Raw genomic sequence first — 13,949 nt, 5'->3', positions numbered from 1 at the left:
ACGGCGGCGTGAGTGGGCATCGCTCAGCTGTGGGTTACACAGCGCGTGGATCCCACGGGTGAGGTTCTGTGGTCAAGAAAAGGCGGGAGCCCCATCGCTCCCACATCGCTCCTCGCTTCCTGCAGGAAAAACAGGCTTGATGGATTCTGTCAGTGAAATGTGTGACGTGCTCTCCTTCATCCTTTTTATGCTCTTTTATACCACAATGGGCCTGAATGAAAGACTTTCATCCTTGGAGACAAACGCCCAGTTATTTATGTTTTCTGCGAAAACACGATCATTCAATTTAACTTGTATCGTGTTTTTGGAAAGATTTACCCCAGAATAGTCTTCTCTGTGCTAGTGGCTTTAATAAGCGCCTTTTGTGCGGCCTTGGAGGAGCAACTGAGATTCAGTGAGCGTTACTAGGGGCTGACAGTCATCGACAGCATTCAGATATAAAGATTCTCTGCAAAACAAAATGCATTTATTTGAAATGTTCAGAATGGTTTTCTACTGGTGCAGGTTTTACACAGGCCCAGCTCTGGAGTCAGAATTAAGCTGTAGGATCAAAGAGATGATGTGGACTTGGTGTAACAGTCATTCCATCTGTATCAAAATGCAAATCTGAGCACATTAGAGCTGTAACCTTTACATGAGACCCATTAAGTGAATGTTAGCAAAATTGCAGCAATTCTTCTACAAAAACTGCCTCTTTCAGTCATTTTCCTTCCACCGCAGCTCAGCGAGGGAAAAACCTGTCCAGGGAAACGCAAGGAGTGTGTTTTATTCTGAGAAGCCTTTCACTGTGACAGATATCCACTTGATTTGATTCACTCGACTCTTTTAGCCTTCAGATTTTGGGGCCGCGGCCGGAAGGTTCCCCTGGACGCTCACAGCTCAGGCTGCCTGTGTTTGGACAGTCGTGTTCACTCCTGCGCAGCTTCCTGTGTGATGCACCAGTAATTAGTTTCATTCAATAACACGTTGTGACTGGAGTCTTTCTGGAGCTGATGCCAGCGCCTAAAAAATAAATAACTACTAATGAGGAAAGGATCCCAGCTGAAAGCAGACGTGAGTGAGCTAAATTGAATAACGGCGACGTGGGATCTGTGTTGTGCTCGGTGCCTCAGACTACGTCCAACGGGAGCGGCCGACTTAGTCCCCTGCAGCCTGAAATGAGAATAAAGCGGTCGTCTCGCCTCACAGTCGTGACTCCTTTCTGATATGAGTCTGAGCAAAAAAGGGCTTCCAGAGGATGAAAAAAACAAAAGATTCTCGCTGGAAAAGACACTGAGTTTTATTTAAATGGTATGAAACCGATTACCTGCTTGTCAGAAGCAGTGCGTTCGCTGTTCACACCTTTATTTTGTACCCACCAAAATAAAACATGCTCCACAGAAATGCTACAATATCACGTAACTGCTGTGTAAAAATGAACATCAATGAATAATATATTACCTTTTATCTGTTTTCTTTAAATTGTTGTAATACAGAATGGTTCATATATGCTACATTGATTTTTATTGTCTTAATTAAAAACAAATTAATTGGTAGATAAAAATAAACTGCGATAGCTAGTGAATTTTCTAGCTCGTTTTACTCAGCGGTATGTTGAACATTTGATTGTTTTAGCTCCTCAGACTGAGCAACCAGCTGCTTTTGGCAGTGTTATGTAACTGTGAACTTAATATATTGAATACAATGAGTTCCAGACGGAATGTGAGCAGAAGCCAGTATTAACCAGCCGTTTGCTCCGTGCTGTGGAAATGTGAAACGCTGTCGTCTGCCTTTTGGTCTTAGGAGCCGTCCTTTATTGAGAAGCGCCATTTTCATCATCCTCATCCTCATCTTCGTGTAAATTTTAAATTACACTAGCCTCAGCTACACCGCTGTAGTGCCTGTGTTCATTCCTGTGCCCTCAGGTCGCCATGGAAACCAGGCACGCCACATCAGCGGCTACGTGGGCTTTTGTCGACCTTTCGTTCATTCGTGCGCCTCAGCTGACGCGGGTCTGAGGCTTCTGCGGGTCACGTCTTCAGACACAAACGCTATAAACAAGTCCAGAGTGGGCCTGAAGGAGCGCAGGCCGGGGTTGGGCTGTTTACTGGCCCTGAGCAGCCGGCGCTGCCTCCAGTGGAGCACACGCCACTCGGTGAAGCCCCAGGGTTCAAACACCCTCCAACAGCAGAACCCAGACACTTCCTGTTTCAGACCGACACACACGCATTCACGTGCTTCTTCACAGGGAGACAGCACTTTGACTGGCAGTTACTTGAGGCCTTATTCTAATGTTTCACTACAACGCGATCACTGTAATTTCTACCTCGTATTGATTGGTCTTCACTGCTCAACAGGTGGTTCAGCCCACTGATCTCAGCTCCCTCAGCTTTAGTGGGCGCCTTCTTTCCACTTCAGACCAAACTATTGATTCAATAGTGTTCATGCTTTTACTGTAGATGTTTGGAACTGACTTTACCAAAGTGATTATCTCTCTTTATACCCTGACGTTAGGCCAGTTAGCGATCCTAATATCAAAATTATTGATACCAACACTAGGATTGATATCGATCGGAACCTCGACAAAAATATCGATTATTTGGATGAATTATTACTCTTTTGCACTGCTGTTTTTTCAGAGGCGACCTAACTTTTGTCTGCGTCTCTAAGTGCCTGTGTGTTAGTGATGTGCTGAAGCAGACACACACCTTTTAGGGACCGTTAGCGCTCAGAGTAACCTAGCTACTCTTAGCCTAGCTAAGTGATACTAGCCTAGCATTTTTTGACTGTCTGTGGTGATTTACCAACCCAGTGGTCGTCACAATATATTTATATTTACTGTTGAACTTTGTCTGGGTTTTGTTAAATTAATAATACAATTTAAAACACAAAACACATGAAAATGTGCTTATATTTATAATGCATTAATTTAGAAAAACATTTTATCTGTATCGATATCGGCCATACCGGCCCAGTATTTACCTGCAGCTTGCAGTATCACCCTGAGCTACACTGCTGTGACCGTCGGGATGCGACCGTCGGGATGCGACCGTCGGGATGCGACCGTCGGGATGCGACCGTCGGGATGCGACCGTCGGGATGCGACCGTCGGGATGCGACCGTCGGGATGCAACGCGGTGGAGAAGCCGTGTGTTTGACTGGAACCTGAACGCGTTTCTCCAGCTTTCACGTCTCCTGCTATGTGTAAAACCCAGCCTCAGACTCAGCAAACAGAACCGAACCGGCGCCATGTTCGACGGTGGGGATCGTGCTCTCATCTTGAAAAGCTTCATGTTCTGTGAACGAACAGCTGATGTGACTGCGGCTTAAAAAAACAGCAGGAATTTTGTTTTCATGTGTCTGAAGGACATTTTCCCAGAAGCCCCGTGCTGCTGTCAACAGCATTTTGACTCCAGTCTGGGGTGTTTTTTCCCCATTTCTTTTGCAAAGTTCAGAGCTCCTGGATCTTCTTTACAGTCAAATGTTACTCAGTGCGGCGCCACTGGACATTCCACACCTCCAGCTTTGATCTCAGAGTCATCTGGTGGCAGCTTCCTGGGTTCTGTTTATACCGGGGGAAAAGGCTGTGGTTTAATCCAGGCTCGGCGCCGGCCTCGACGCGCCTGTGGAGCCTCTCTGTCCTCAAACGTCTCGCTTCCTTCCAGCAGCAGCGAGTCCTTCAGGTCGGAGGGTTGTTGTGATTATGTCAGCGTGTGATTGAGGTCGAGGTCACGGACTGATTGTGGACTTTAATTGCAGAGCTGTGATGTGAAGAACAGGGGGACGCGTGCATGCTGATGAGACCCCCCCATAAAACACACTGCAGCGGCTCCACGTAGGACGCTCCCACTCCCTGTTATTGACCTGGGAGTTAAATACACCTGGACCTCCAGGACATCCTGGACCTCCTGATTCCTTCTACTCTGCCAGTTCAACACCTAAAGTCGCCTCCGGCACCTCTTCTTTCTGATCACATCACTGTATGTTACTGTCCATTACTGATATTAGGCTGCCGTCGCCCGACCACTATCTCGCCTCTCGCCCTTCCTCTCTCGCTCCGCTCTGCCTCCGTCTTCGCCCGCAGCCTCTCATCTCCAGTGACTCTCAGCTCCGCTTCAAGTGTGTGGCTCAACAGCGCAGCTTTATCTCCTCTGTGGCTGTTAAGGTGCATAATTAGAGGTTAAACATCCGCATTTCACAAAACCCGCAGCGCCGTTACTTCCTCCCTGCAATTTACGGCTTCTGTCCTTCCAGTGCTGCGACCTGCAAAACGCCGCCTCTCTCCTTCACACACTCGCACACACTCTCTGAGCTTCTGATCACGGGTTGTGATGTACACCTGCATGATCCCAGACGCCGGCGCCGGCTGGAGTGAAGTCTCAACGCCTTTTCTTCCTGAAGCTGATCGCCTTCCTTCCGAGCCGACCCCCTCTTCTAAAGAAGAAGAAGGGGGTGGGAAGAAAGAAGAAGAAGGTTGAGGGAGTGTAAGAAAGAACGGGAAGGGCAAGAAGGGAAGAAGAGAAAGAAGAAGAAGGAGGATACCTCTCCTCAAAAAAAAAGAGGGAGGGCGCCGAGAAGAAGAAGACTCTCTTCCCCTCTCCCCTTCCCTCTCCTCTAGACCCATCTTTTTCTCCTCTCTTTCCACTTCCTCCTCTCCTCTCTCCTTTCTCTTCCTCCCTCCTTCCTCTCCTCTCCTCTTCTCCCCCTCCCTCTTCCCTGTTGTGATTATTGTGCGCTCCCCTCATTCTCGTTCTCGTTCTCGTTCTCCGTCTCTTTTCTCCTTTCTCGCTCATTCCCGGCTTTTGACAAAGAGAACGTCACACGCACAAAAAAAGGGAAAAGTTATTCACAAGTGCCGATGGTCTGATTGAAGCGCGCCCTCATTCTTCCTACCTTGCTCTCTGTAGCGGTGAGGGAGGGTGAAAAGGAGACGCAGCAGCGGAGTGGGGAGGTGACAAAAGGAGCGCTGATTGTGAGAGTCGCAGGGAAGTGGGTTTGTCTGAGTGCAGCATACTGATGATGAGAGCCAGTGATTGGATTGAGGGGACGCTTTTGTCTCGTGTCACCAGGTAGACGTTCCCCGATTGAAAAATAAAGAGCGCGGAACCGTGGCGAGCACAACTTTATATCCTGTCTGTAATCGCTCACTGTCACTCTTTAAGCCGTGACGAGGAAATTAGGGAAATGATACGATCTGTGCTGTCATTTAGCTTGAAAGGACTTGAAACCCTGCAATTTAGTAATGGACCAGAACCGGAGCCACATAAGCGACGGAGGTTGTGGTTGTTGGTCGTCCTGGTCAAACGTGTTGACATTTGCATATTAGTGTATCTCTCACTCAGTTCTCTGCATAAACGGAGCAGAAGCAGCCACTGCTTTAATTTTTAATACTTTTATTGGATGTAATGGTTTAAACTGGATAAAAATACACTCTTGCAGCCGGGGGCGGTTTCTGATGGTGTGCGGTTCTCGTACAGGAGATTGTTCCTGTGGAAACATCAGTCTGTCGGTCGAGCACCGTGGCCGTGTGGACGTGGACGCTTGTGTCATGGATGGATTATTGAATAGGCCTGCGGGGCTCAGGCGTCCTTGGACCTGCAGACGCTGCGCGAAGCGTTTATTGTTTGAAAGTTGTGCAAGTCGGTTCAAAAGACACAAAATGACCGGGAGCAACGCGCATTCAGACGGATGCTGTACCATCACCAAGATTATGTAGGAGGGACGTTAAACAGTGTGGGAAAAATGGAAATCCAGAGAGGAGAGCGGCTCAGGAAAAAAAGAAGCGTGGGAAATTCTCGACTTCAACTTTTGACATCGGCGTCATTACGAGAGCGACGGAATAATCACAATCATTAGACGATCGGTGTCTTTCAACCGCCACAGTGCAAAAGTGTGCGTCTGTGGAGATGAGGCAAAAATAGTCCAGTAATCTGTTTACCAAATGCACAGGCACGTGTGGGCAGGCACACACACACACACACACACACACACACACACACACACGCACACACACACACACACACACACACACACACACACACACACACACACACACACACACATACACACACACACGCACGCACACACACACACGCTGCAGAGCGGACTAATTTATGCTCGAGTGCGGTTCAATTAAGGCAGATGTAAAGAGCTGCTCCCAGTCTCAGCATGTGCTGCCGTGTTAAACACGCTCGCATCCTCCCTCTCCGCGCAGACTTACGTAACGGAGCCGGAGCCACAGGACGAGGACGCCCTGGCAACAGCCAGCGCTGGATGCTGAGCCAGGAAGCTCAACTTCAGATCAGCTGTTTGCAGCGCAGCCTCACCACCGACTTCCTGCACCACGGAGCTGCGATCACTGATGACCCCTGAACAACCCGCAACCACGCAGACGGGTTTTAATGGACGCAGACGTGCTTTCGTCTCCTTCCACTGATGATGAGCTGAGCTCAGTGAAGCGCCACGTTGCTCCAGTTCGTCGTCGCCTGGTTTTCCTGCTTCCTGCAGAGTAAATGCAAGAAGCCCGTCTGTTCACAGGTGTCACTGAATGTGAATAGTGCCGTTATCCAGCTCCTGTGGTCGTGTTCGGTGAAGCTTTTCTGTGAGATGTGACCCCCCCCCCCATCCGTATCCGTGGACCTGAGCTCGACGTGTCCTCGTTCAGATCAGTCGCTCTCCTCCCGTCTCTCTTTTCACTGCTGCCTCCCACATCCTCTTATTGCTGGGAGCAAACAATTCTTTGTCTTGTTTGCGATGCACCGGACGAAAATAAATCTAAACAGATGAAGCAATTTCAGTCGCTGCAGAAACTTAATGTAAGCGAGTAAGAGATGAAGAGGAGCGATCAGACACAGTCAAACAGGAAACAGCAGCACGGCAGAAGAGCCTCACACACATAATGGGACATCCACTTGAATGGAGATCTTTGCCTTAATCTGAGATGTAAGATGCTTTTCCACAGTCAGACCTGAGTTTGAGCTGTTTCTGTGGAAAAACATACAATTCTCTCTGCCTCCGCTCTTTATCTGCCTCTGCATATTCATGTTTGTTTTACTTACACTATTTTGGATGCTGCTAAATAATCCATACTGGGACGCCAGTTACGGTGACCTCAATTTGAGAGTCTTTTTCCCACCGCAACTAGAAAGGATTTAAAGAAGCCTGAGTGATTTCAATTGCAAATAAGTCGTCCGTTATGCATATGCAGTTTTTAAAACATTTATGGCATTTCTTTTCTTACAGTCAAGTGGGAACGATGGGAGGCCACGTTCAATGTGCATTAACCCTTTAATTAAGGATGAAGGCTAAATAAAGAAAACAGCAGTTTAGCTAATTATATTTTAAAACAGTAACCTTTGATCTGTAACACATGAAATGATTTCTTTGATTTAGCATCAGCTTAAATAATATCATCCTGCGCTGTCATAATTAGAGCCATGCTTCCAATGTTCTGACTTTGGAAAGAGCAGTTTGCATCTATTATGAAGAATTTGTGGACATAACTGGACGCGTGAACTACCCATTGGTTGAAATGCCGCCCTCTGCCCAGAAAAAGGTCACAGGAGACGGATGGATTTCCTTTGTCTCTTGCTTTTAAAGTGGATTGCATTCAATTCGGTACAAGATCTCAGCACAGATTTGGGATAATGCTGCGTTTCTTCAGTTCCAGTTGAGGTCTGTGTGTGTGATTTTTGCGCTGATAATAGAATCTTAATTGGTTGATTAGGGAGGATTAAGGTCATTGATTGGGTAGAGCTCAGGGCTCACCTGCTGTTCCCTGCATCTAATTGGCTGGCTAAATAACATTTCAATGAAAGGCTGGGAGCTGCACGAGGCGAGTGTTCACACAGTCACACACACACACACACACACACACACACACACACACACACACACACACACACACACACACACACACACACACACACACAGACTGCTGAGAGGGAAGGACTGAGACAGATAAGCAGAGGAGCAGGGGATGAGGGGCGGAGGAAGAGAGAGGGAGAGAACATCCTTTTACACCGAGTGTCTCAGTTTCTCTGGACCACAGAAAATACAGCCTGTCAATCACAAAGCGGGGTTATTGAGTGTGCGCGCGTGTGCAGGAGAGGGAAAAAGGCCCTCAGAGCGTACGAGGGGCAGGTGTTAGAAAGGGCCAGTAATAACCCGTGTCAGCAGCGACACACACACCGGCACAAAGCGAGCGGCGCTGTGTGTGAAAGACGGCACTGCTAATTGATTGACACCGGTGGCCTCGCACTGCGTCACTGTTTGCATGTGCAGGTATGAACACACTCAGGCGTCGGCTGTGACATGTTTGACAGGAAACGAGCGCGGTCCCGTGCACGTGCTCCTCTGCAGGTGTTCGTATGTGAAGCCGCGTGCGTCAGCCATCAGTCATCGGCGTGTTTCCGCTGAACGGGGCTTCATGCGGTTTGTGAAACCACACAGGTCCAGCAGATCGTTAGAGGGTGGTTGAAGCGCCCGCTTGGCAGCTACAGCCTGTATCATTATTATGGGAGACCTTAATGATGGGGAATTATCATTACTGCAGAAAATGTTCCCCTGCACAGTTGGAACGAGACAAACAACAGGCACACACACACACACACACACACACACACACACACACACACACACACACACACACACACACACACACACACACACTCGCGCCAGGCTGTAAATCCCACTCCAGGTATTTCTAATGTACTGTGAACAAATGTACTTGCAGCAGTAATCTGACTGTCTGTCGGCATAAGTTCAGCGACTTCATGAGTGTGTTCTGTAAATCATCACCACTGAGCCTTTACTGAACACGGCAAAGGGCTTTAATTGCTTGCAAAGCATCATGGGATCATCTCATGGTGGCGGCTACTGATGGGTTGAGGAGCTCGTTGTTCGTGTAAAAATCCGCTATTTTGATGCAATTTATGACAAAATAGCAGGTTTTACAGCACATAAAACATAAACAGGAAAACATTTGCTTTGTGGAGAAACGGGCCGTTTGCTTAATGCAGCTGTTGGCTCAAGTGATCCGTTGATTTGCACAGCCGTGGTTTTGTTGGTCATTAATTGCGTTGACTATGTAACGATGAGCAGCTGTTAGATCAGTTAACACAGATCTGGAAAAGAGACGTTTCCATGGACCTAATTCTGTTTTCTTCTCTCCTGTTCTGATCTTTTTCAGACTTGTTAGATTCTGTGCAGTGGGAATCGGACGGCGTCAGATGTGAGTACATGTTCATACTCTGATGATGATGATGATGATGATGATGATGATGATGATGCACACACAACCACACAGCGCTGACCTTTGGTCGTACTGAGCAGGGACGGATCTGAGTCTGTTTTGATCCGTCCGAACCTGAAGCCCAGATCTGAACCCGAGCCTTGACCCACAGGTGAATGAAAATGGGAGCTGGTGGAATGACTGGTCACGTTCAGGATGTATCTAGAACCAGATTGGTCTCTCTCACTGCCTCTCGATCGCCCATACAGATTGGCATACACACAATCTGAATTTTACAAATTGAATATGCATATTTATAAGCTCAATATCTGAATTATTGAACGGCTTGAAATGAAGCCAATGAGGGTGCAGCTGTGTGTGTGTGTGTGTGTGTGTGTGTGTGTGTGTGTGTGTGTGTGTGTGTGTGTGTGTGTGTGTGTGTGTCCTGCACATGTGTGAACCGTATGTGTGAACACTCACACCAGTGAGTGCCAGCGTTCTCATAAAGTACATTTCCACAGACACACAGAACATTTTCAATAATTCAGCGGCCTCTTGTTTTTTTATCACTTGAATCAAAGTTTACAACAACGGTGCTTCTTTGCACGAGGGAATAAAACATTCGTGACTGATGTCTCCAGGTTGTTGCTCTGGATGATCACAGCGTTTCTGACAGCGGCACAGAGGGGTTAAACAGAGCAGCGCAGTGGTCACATTGGGATTAATTGCGGTTTGATGCCATTTGCCTGGTTGTGCATTTTAAGGGCCACTGGATGCCAATTACATTGTTTATTAGCGTGTTTAAGCAGCACATGCACCGAGGCTTGTGTTGTTGGATGTTGGAGTCGTTGCCTTTAGTACAACGCAGACAGCATGTTTTTGTCACAAAACGTAGATGCTGAGCTGGTTTTAGATCTCTGAACAGAATTCAGACTCACTCCTTTGTGTGTGGGCCGCTCAAAAATCCAAACTCGCAGGTTATTTAGCCCGCGGCTTAATTCAAAGCGCTCTTTGCACTCGATAATCTCCTCTAACTCTGTGTCTCCTTGGCGTTACGCATCATACCCCCCTCCCCCATGTACCTGCATTAGAGCAGGTTCATGCAAGGTGAATCACACAAGAACAAAATGGGATGTTGCGCTGGTTGCCATGACGTCTGCAGCGTTCAGCCACGAGGCTGAGGACCGATCGCTTGGAAGGCAGCAAACCTCTCACGCTGCTCCTCTGAGAGACAACACGGAGATCAGCCTTAAATAAACTCTGACAGTTCATTAGTTAAATCTGTTCATCTCATTATGAGTCTTTTATTGAAATAAACCAAATCCTCCGAGCCACTCTTTTCACGTTTAACCTTTCATCCACATTTATTGTTATTCTGCTCACTTTCTATTAAATTGGAGTCATTTAATGAACTATATAATCCTACAGTTAAACAGTTTGTTAGCCTGTTTCGACTCTATAAAGGACAGAGGAATTATTTGTCTGAGGAACGCGTTCATCATTTCCAGCACCTACACAGTGAGCTGCTGTTAGCTGGAGGTAAACGCTTGTTCTTTGTTTTTCACTCACTCTGAATAAAACATCTGCATGAACTGCACATCTGCCACATCTGCAGCTGATGGACGACTTTAACGGTGCAGGACGTTCGTGCTGTAGATGAGCTTTGGCTCCGACGGCGGAACATGTTTATTTATGCATTTGCTCGAAGACCCGTTCATTTGCATGTTGCACCACACCGACATTTGTGGCCCATAAAACCTACAGAACGAGCGCTGACGCTGCACAAAAGCTGCACCGCTGCAACTTTTTTTTCTTTTTATCGACGCTAACGATTTGGAAGTTAAGTCTGATTTCTGGCAGGGTTCACTCGCGCTTTTGGGAGTGATACTGCGAAACAAAGTGCATTTTGCAAACCTTAAAACCTCTTCAACGCACAAGGACGAGACTTCCAGCTGGTTTGAAGAGCTGCAGTCTGAGAAGCTGAGAAAAGGCCTCTCTGGCGACCAACAATTTGCTGCTTCAAGTAGGAAAAGCACAGGTGTTACTAATAAAGTTGACGCGGTCGTATTCGGGCGCCGGCGTCAGACTTGACAGCGTGACGACAGAGCCAGCGAGCAGATAACTGGAATTCAACCGTCATCAACTGCATTATTTACACTGGGTCACGTACAAGAGGCCTGTACTTCATGTATTGAAGTGTGATACGTGTGACCATTTGTGGACAAGGTGTGAAATTATTACTTCTGGCTCCGTGGCTGCTTTGAATCGGCTTCACCTCAGCCGGGACGAGCGGCGCGGTGAAGTTGGCCTGTGTTTCACTGTCTTATCTGTTCCCACTTCCTGTCTTAAAGGAGCATTATGTAATTCGTGACCATTATCAGCAATTACCAGCTGCCAGCGAGCACAGCCGCCGCCGCAGGTCTGTGTGAAATGAAATAGGTTGTTTGATTTTTTTGCCCAACAATGAAGTGTGATGTAACGCCGGGCGCCTTTTAACGTTCCGCGCCTTTACAGGTTTTCCGGGCGCCAGTGTGTCGTTTTGTGTCCCGTCACAAAACGAGGCAGAAACCTCGGAATTTCCGCGCGCCAGGTAATCGTTAAGTCATTTGTATTGACGGAAACCCCTGCAGATATTTTAGGGTAATTTTATGCGACAGCTAAATCTCCCTCCACCGCTACATGTGCGTACGTTTCAGAATCATAATGCAGCAGGAACAAATGAAAATCCATAGCGCTAATATCAGAGATCCTCTATTGATTCGCCTGTTGTTTTTTTGTTTCTTGGCCGCTTGTGCTTCCAGCGCGCCGCTCACTAAATGAATCCCTACTGTTTTATGCAAGGAAACAAACTCTGAAATATTAGTAAGATAATGGGAGCCGACAGATCTGGGAGAGACGTGAGCAGAGATCAGCAGAACAAGCCTGCGAACACTGGGGGGAATAAAGCCCTGACTGTCTCCTCCAGATAAGTGAGAGCCTTGTTCCCTGTTTATAAGTTCAGACCGAAGTGATCAAAGAGTAACAGGTGGAGTCTGAAATGGAAAGTGGCCTTTTAATAAGTCGCTGAATAACCGAGGGAGGCCTTGAATCGCTTCACCCGCCTCCCAGCTGGGACGTCCTTTGCACTTTTGCTTAATGGCGCGTAAAACGTTCACATCAAAAACACAAGATTTGTTTAATTACTAGGATCCATGTATGAGACAAAGGTTCAGGCAGGCTTCACTACAGCCTCTCGACACTCGACCCTAGTTCTCATCATTGCTGGTTCTGGTCCGGTTTAAATCTACGGTTTTGCTAAATGGTTGGATGTGAACTGGACCTTAGTAACCAGCGATAAATAAAAAGCAGCCACTGGTGAATGGATAGAAAACGCACGTCCAGAACCAGAACCAGAACCACAGCCCGACCACTGGGTCAGCGAGGAACATGCTGCGTGAACATCATCTGAGTCTTTGTTTGGAAGTTCTGCATCTTTGATGAGGTTCAGCTGAGTGTTGGTGTAGTTCACACCGTAGAGCCTCCAACCTTCATCTGAGTTGCTGTTGTTTGAAGGAGGGTCTGGTTTGTGGTCCGATCTTTGTTGTGGTTGTTCTACGCAGAGAGGCCCATGAACCTGTTTGTATTAAATGTGTGGCAGCTTCTCAGGTTTTAGAGCACGTCTGCTATTAAACATACAGCATTAGTGGAAACGTCCACGGCCAAGACTGTGACCTTCAACGGCTCCCAGTGTCCCAATTATGAAGAAGGTTTTCATGCACAGACCTTTTCTTTAATGGCCTCTGTGTCTGAAACTCACTGTGTGAAGCAGATCTTACAGTTTAATTGTTACTGTCAAATGGGAGGATTTCTTTGTTTTCTATCATGGACCTCTAGGCACCGACGCTCACTGCAGCAGCAGAGCCGCTGTAACAGCGTGCGCCGTTATGCAGCCGCAAATAAACTGCAGAGGGACGTGAAGCCGAGAGCAGGTGGCTTTAAAGTGGAGCGTGTCCATAAAACGAGCGTTGGGGGGGCGACATGGAGATGGGACGCGTTCCCACAGAGAAGGAGTCGCACTCGGAGCGGACAGAGTCCCGGCTCGTTCAGGACGACGCCGTGCGAGAGCTCCTCCAGCTGCTGTTAAGGTTCCTTAAACCAGCTGAAGGCTGCTGAGCATGAAGAATGTGCCAACAACAGCTGAGGAATAGCAGCTCACTACAGCCATTAACACACATCAGGAGCCCAGGTATCAGCTGCACGTCAGCTGTCAGACTCCTAATGATGCCAGATGTGCTTACAGATGTGCTCTGAACGGGTTTTTTAAACCAACCTCCAAAATGACTCAGTGTTTAAAGAGTAAAGTCAAACTCCCCTTCCCCCACCCCCCCCCACCCCCCACGGTAGCCCGTGATCCATGCAGCGTGAGCACCTGCGTGTGGAAAAGTTGCAGAGACTGAGAGAAAACTGTCCTGTGGGTTCTCGGCCTCCGTGGGGTTTTCAGCAGCGCAACCTCAGAACGGTCTGTTTCTGTACATCCCATCAAACGCCAGCGAGGATGTGTGTGTGTCTGTGTTGTGCTCTTAAGAGTTTAGCCACAAGTCCTGTCAAAACCTTCAGTAAACACACACGCAGAAGCTCATTTGCAGGAGACGCTCGACAATGAAAAGACAAGACAAACAAGGCGTGAAGCAGAAAAAGGCACGGTACAATACAACGCTTGTAAGTGTGTGTGTGTGTGTGTGTGTGTGTGTGTTGGTGT

At 47.7% G+C, this 13,949-nt stretch overlaps 1 protein-coding gene across 1 annotated transcript in view; it reads left to right on the top strand.

Moving 5' to 3' along the window:
* elfn1b (extracellular leucine-rich repeat and fibronectin type III domain containing 1b) overlaps positions 1-13,949 on the top strand; it is a 67,756-nt gene that overhangs the window by 17,279 nt on the left and 36,528 nt on the right. The window contains 1 exon segment of the mRNA XM_041071997.2: positions 9,170-9,211. The gene's annotated coding sequence lies outside the window, so the exon portion shown is untranslated.

Source organism: Betta splendens, chromosome 1 (genome assembly GCF_900634795.4).
Source record: "Betta splendens chromosome 1, fBetSpl5.4, whole genome shotgun sequence".
Lineage (NCBI taxonomy): Eukaryota > Metazoa > Chordata > Actinopteri > Anabantiformes > Osphronemidae > Betta > Betta splendens.
Note: the sequence above shows the minus strand (reverse complement) of the source record. Positions and strands in the feature narration are given on the sequence as shown.